Raw genomic sequence first — 6,366 nt, forward strand, 5'->3', positions numbered from 1 at the left:
CCATATATGGTAGCCTGGCTGGCGTGCGTTAGAAGCTCAGAGCACACTTTCTCTCTCTCCGTGACGAGAGCAGAGGCTGTCGTGCACAGCGCTTCGATGTCGTGTTTGCCAGCTGCAGCTGTGTCTCCTCATTCGTGTAGAGCTTCGAGAAGTGAGACCGGTGCATGAGATGATCCGGCACGGCACAAGCAGCGCTAGGGCTGGATCCATCTTGCTCCCATGCGTTACACGTGTCACGAGGGAGAGGGTGATTGGGAGGGAGGGAAGAGAGGGAGAGGGAGAAAGAGAGGGAGGGAGAAAAAGAGAGAGAGGGAGAGAGAGAGGGATGGAGGGAGGGAGGAAGCGAGCGAACGAAAGAGAGGGAGAGAGAGAGAGAGAGAGAGAGAGAGAGAGAGAGAGAGAGAGAGAGAGAGAAGAGAGAGAGAGAGAGAGAGAGAGAGAGAGAGAAAGGAGGGAGAGAGGGAGAGAGAGAGAGAGAAGAGAGAGAGAGAGGGAGGGAGAGAGGAGGGGAGAGAGAGAGAGAGCCCGAGTGCTGCATCTGCTTCGGCTGCGGATGCGTCTACGACAGCCAGCTGATGCCCCGTATCAACACGCGCGCGGGGAAAGCCAGAGTCGCGCCGGGCACTTTCGCCGCCGGGGCTCAGTCTCCGGTTTCCAGGCGACGCGACGCCGCGACCTCCGAATCCGGCGCCCGACCGCGCGCCTCTGGCTCTGGGCCACGTGTCGCCCCAGGCTATGTTGGCTATCGCCGCCAGCTATGATCCGCCGCCGCCAGCAGCTCCTAACCGGATGCAAACGCCGCATCTGCAGGGATGCACCTAATGCATTCCGAGGCTATTTTCACTTTCGCCGTCGCCCACAGCTGGCCACCAGCCGGCTGATCATGCTAACAGCTTTCCCTCGAAACGTCCGCCCGTGTGCCGCTTTAACGACATGGCCGAGACGTCTGTGTTTTACCGCGGGCTGGTGCAGTCGGCGCCTGTTGTTTCGGCCGCGTTGCCACACGCGTCACGCCACGGCGTCGACGCTAAGGGATCGTCTGCCACCGCCGTGGGGCCGGGCTTCAGCTGGGTAGGGAGGGAGGGGAGCTGCCGCCGTTTGACGGGTCCGGGCCCCATCGCCCGCGCCGCGGCCGGCACAGCAGCCTGCCGTTTCAGCGCGGACCATCCATCCCGGTCGTGAGCCGCGTGATGTCAGAGTCGCGTGGCGCCAGACGCGGTTGCCATGCCATCAACAGGAGCGTGTCGGCATCCTCCGCCTTGGGAATCCCGCCGCGCGTCTCCGCTGCCGGCTATCACCCGGAGATCGTCCTAGCGCCCGCTCGGTCGTCCGGTCGGAGGCTCGGCGCGACCGACCGCCGCCCGCAGCCGGAAAGGCGTCTCCCACAGCAGGTTTGCCGCAACGCCACTCCCGGCGTTCCGCTGCCGGGAAGGGCGTCTCTCAGGAGGCCTGTCGTGACCACGAGCTCTTCTGGGACGGCCTTTCCGGCGAGGCGTACCGCTACACGCGACAGTTATTCGACGGCTAGATCCTGCTGGTTGCCAAGGGCCCTGCGAGCGCTGATTGCCATCAGGCGTACTCTGCTGCCGCCTCATTCAAGCCGGCCGGGCTCGGTTGCTGGCCTGTTGCGCGGCGCATTACGCGGCATTGAGCGCGGCGCTCGATCTCGCGGGTCTACCCGCTGCTGACTGAGGATGACACGCGTGATTGGCCCTGGTCGCCAGCCCCGGCGAGCGTGGTTTAACTTCCGCACGCCCGACCAGCAGCACAGAAGCACATTCGGATGCAGTCCTCTGTTGCTGGGCCATTCGGGTGACGTTCGGGCGTCATCCGGGTGTCATCCGGGTGTCATCCGGGTGACATCCGGGCGACATCCGGGTACCATTCGGTGACCGGACGGATGCCGGATGGAAGCCCACACATGCTGCTCAGCGCCGCGTCCACAGCTGTTGGGTTAGGCTGGGGCTGGACTGGACGGGCGGACTCCATTGATGAGCACGTAGGAATGAATGAGTGTGAAACCTTGCGGACTTCGGGACTGCGCATATGCGCTGCGCTGCGCATGAGGTGCCCGTACAACTACAAGGCTCCGCTGCTGACAGCAGCGAACGGCTAGTGATACGACAAAAACTGTGTGCCGTCGGCTTGTGTGGAGGGGTCAGGCAAGGCTTGTGTGGAGGGATCATGCGCGGCTCGTGTGGAGGGGTCATGCGAGGCTTGTGTGGAGGGGTCATGCGAGGCTTGTGTGGAGGGGTCATGCGAGTCTCGTGTGGAGGGGTCAGGCGAGGCTTGTGTGGAGGGGTCATGCGAGGCTTGTGTGGAGGGGTCATGCGAGGCTTGTGTGGAGGGGTCATGCGAGGCTTGTGTGGAGGGGTCATGCGAGGCTTGTGTGGAGGGGTCAGGCGAGGCTCGTGTGGAGGGGCCATGCGAACTGAATCCTTGAACCCGTTTCTTGGGGCTAAAACCGGTCCATGATACGGTGAGTTTCCATACGACATGAAATAAGACGATACGCTAAGAAAATCCTTGTGGCTTGGCGTGCGCCCGCGGGCAGACATGCACGAGGATCCCAACCACGGATGCCCAAATCTTAATCTCTGGATTTCAATTCCGTGTCACGGAAATTCCATGGATTTCTCTCCCATTCGTGACATCCAGGTACGTGCATGGCCGAGGCAGAATGTTCAACATGCAACGTTGATAGCATCATACATGTGACGGGCATCCGCGAGAAAAATTCCGTAGAGTTCGTAGCCAACAGCATTCTACAGAAAAATGCATTTCTGGCGTCATAAACGCTATCGATCTTACTGTACTTCCATTACTACAGTTCCGTGAATCACAAACGTTTGTAAGAGAACAGCCACCCGCGTAGTAATGCATACGTCAGTTTTATAAACGACACGGTGCCATTGATGGCACATACAACGCATTTGTGGTTTGTTTAACGAAATGCAGTTGAATGCACGGGAAGTGTTGTGAATTGTCAAAGCATTTCTAGTGTTCTTTATTCGGCCCTAGAGGTATCAGTCACACATAAAACCGTTTTGGAGGTAATGCGCAGAAAGCTGTAGTCTTTCCTCTCGATTCGTGCGTCATATTTTACTTTTTCATGCACTGCTGTTGTTTTGGCTTTAATATAGGGCCTACGGGGGCCGAGGTGTCTTCGGTCGTGGCAATAGTCCAAGCCGTATCGCCCTGTAGGCGAAGAAAAAGTGAAATGTGCCGGGTATTCCATTAAATTTATTGGGGTTAAGAACGTGTTTTTCACCATAATGCCTACGACAGATAAATAAAATATCTGCCTATGCCTACGACAGATAAAGTTGAACACCCTTGGTGGGATTCCACCTCATTCCTAGTGACGTTCTTCGACAAGTTCAAGTAAATCCACGCCACGCTACGCATTCTGACGGTGACCTAATAGACGTTATGAACCTAGCATTAAAGGCGTACTAAAAGTTTCCGTCTAAGCCACATCGTCGTGTCTCACAAATTAGAGTTCGTTGGAAAAGGTCGGAGTGTGCAATATACATATCACATCATCCAAAAGTGGGGCACTTGGTGATGCATGCATTTCATTTCAAAACCGGCCCAGGCCTATTATCTGTAATTGCGTTTCATTACTAGCCTAGTTCCGGGGCATCATCACCTGCGATCTACAATAGCGTGCCTCACCCGTAACGTCTGTCATTGCGCTTGAACCATTCCGGTCACTGGTTTACGCCCTTCTTTTGGAATCGCACGCATCTGACCGTCGTAATTTGGTCTGCAGATGATTTCTTGATTGGCGACGTCTATCATATAATGTCTTCCATTAAAGGGGCGTCACATTTGTCCTTTTATCAGTTGGCTTAACGAACCATTCTTATATAAAACCTGCGATGAAAAGCAGTCACAGACCAAACCGAACGATGATGATACCGCTTAACAAAACATATGCTGAAGCCAGTGTCGAGGCCTCTGGGCCATAGCAAGATCCAGCGAAGAGTGAGAGCGGGGACAGGAATCCCACAGCCACATCGCAAGGGTCCAGCGAGGGTTGAGAGCGGGGGCAGGAACCCCACAGCCACATCGCAAGGGTCCAGTGAGGGGCGAGAGCGGGAGCAAGAGCCCCACAGCCACATCGCAAGGGTCCAGCGAGGGTTGAGAGCGGGGGCAGGAACCCCACAGCCACATCGCAAGGGTCCAGTGAGGGGCGAAAGCGGGAGCAAGAGCCCCACAGCCACATCGCAAGGGTCCAGTGAGGGTTGAGAGCGGGGGCAGGAACCCCACAGCCACATCCCAAAGGTCCAGTGAGGAGTGAGAACGGGAGCATGAATCCCACAGCCACATCGCAAGGGTCCAGCGAGGGTTGAGAGCGGGGGCAGGAACCCCACAGCCACATCGCAAGGGTCAGTGAGGGGCGAGAGCGGGAGCAAGAGCCCCACAGCCACATCGCAAGGGTCCAGTGAAGGGTGAGAGTGGGGGCAGGAACCCCACAGCCACATCGCAAGGGTCCAGTGAGGGGTGTGAGCGGAGGCAGGAATCCCGCAGCCGTATCCCATGGGTGCAGTGAGGGGTGTGAGCGGAGGCAGGAATCCCACAGCCACATCGCAAGGATCGCTTCATACCAAGCGTGGCGTGCATCCTAGCACGCATCACATTCGACTGGGCACTGTAAATAACTGAACGCAGCGAACTATGAGACACTGAAGGACAATATAGGTGCGCTGCGCATAAACTTCCACTAGCACATGCCGTAAGTTCAAGTATTTATGAAATGGCTGCCGCGCCCAACGGGTCTGAGCCATGTGCGGCCGACAATCCATCAGACATTCCAAAAGAGCGGCGCTCTTGCACCTAAGAGCGGACGCTGCGCTTTAGGTCAATGGGATGTTAGAGCTGATTACATGGCGGCAGCCGTACCCTAACGGCTTGCAGGAAATGAGCAGTAGGTGCTGCTGAAGCCCGATGCTATATTTAAATACAGATGCTATTACGAGGATATCAAGACACACCACGTATTTTGACTATTATTGGGCGAGACATGTGCGGAGTAGGCAAGCAAGCACCAGTTCGCCCGAGCCCAACAAATGGAGCACTTCACAAGTGTCAAAAAATGCGATTTAAAACAACGTCAACAGACCGGTTCTAAAATTACGCGCATGCCTCAAATTAGCGACAGCTCAGTTTTCAGATAATGCGTTTATTGTTCACCTCACATTCAGGCCACTTTCAATGAGCCGTGAAATATGCATGCAGTGAAAACCTGAGGTATCCGTTTTTCAGCTGGGTTTTTGCACTATACCGCCGCGGTGAAAAACAGTGAATTTCAATGCGTGGCCAGCCGATATCAATAACACTGTGCGGACCCGATCCTTTAGCAGCGCAATGCCTCCACCCCACGCAGAGTGACAAGAAAAAGACCATCAGCATAGCTTAGGGGAGCAAACGTTCACACATCTCTGTGACTATTATCGCATCAGACGACTCCTCAGCCCAATATTTTTTGTTACGTTCGGGTCACAGGGTCAATACAAGGTCAATGCACGTCGTCATGTACCGAAGGGTCATGCAGACATCGCGTGGGACACAATGCTCTTGTATATTCCGCTTACCAGGCCTTTTTCAAAAAATGAAATAACTACAGGAACTTGCAATAATCCTTCACATGCATGACTAAATGCATGAAGGAGCAGATCACAAAACATGGCTTTTCCACTGAATAAAAGCGATCTCCGTGAACTAATAAAATACGTTTTAACCGTTCAGTAACGCATTTTTTATTACTTCTCAATTACGGATCGCGCTCACAGGACACGAAATAAAAAATCGACCACCGTCGAATTTTTTTGGATAAATATGTGGAAGGCTGCAAAATATGCTGATTCATACATTCTCCTAAGAGTTGGCTTCAACGTATATCATGCAAAGGTTTCTGGAAGCAACCAATTGGTGTGCAGTCATATATTACCCCACTTACATCCTGGCGTTGCGGCAATATAGAATGTAAGAAAAGCAAAGTATCATTGACATTGACGTACTCCCAGGTTGGAAAAAAGGGATCCCAATTTTAATCTCGCTCACAGGAAAATGGAAAACGTAGGAGGAATTATCCATGCCTTTAATGCTCAACCCTTACAAAAAAACACGGGAAAAAAATGGGCCTGTTAGTCATTTTTATAACACGCATGTGGAGCGTGTACAAATTCGCACGGGTCCGACCGAAGAAGACGGAACACTTTTCCGCGACCCTCTCGGAAGCGCGCCGTCGGCCACCGTCAGACGGGTCTGACACTCACCAGCGTTCCACGTCGACAGAGTGGCGTGCAGAGCTGGGCTGGGATGCCTTCGACGCGCACCTCACGCCACCGCCGCTGCTGG

The 6,366-nt window shown here is 54.6% G+C and overlaps 1 protein-coding gene across 1 annotated transcript in view; it reads right to left on the reverse strand.

The window, feature by feature from the left end:
* The window catches only part of LOC119095360 (terminal nucleotidyltransferase 5C), a 28,228-nt gene extending 21,862 nt beyond the window's left edge, over positions 1-6,366 (reverse strand). Inside the window, exon 1 of the mRNA XM_037218206.1 lies at positions 6,285-6,366. The gene's annotated coding sequence lies outside the window, so the exon portion shown is untranslated. The remainder of the gene's footprint in view (positions 1-6,284) is intronic.

The sequence above is a fragment of the Pollicipes pollicipes genome, unplaced genomic scaffold (assembly GCF_011947565.3).
Source record: "Pollicipes pollicipes isolate AB1234 unplaced genomic scaffold, Ppol_2.1 Scaffold_4219;HRSCAF=4965_pilon_pilon_pilon, whole genome shotgun sequence".
NCBI lineage: Eukaryota > Metazoa > Arthropoda > Thecostraca > Pollicipedomorpha > Pollicipedidae > Pollicipes > Pollicipes pollicipes.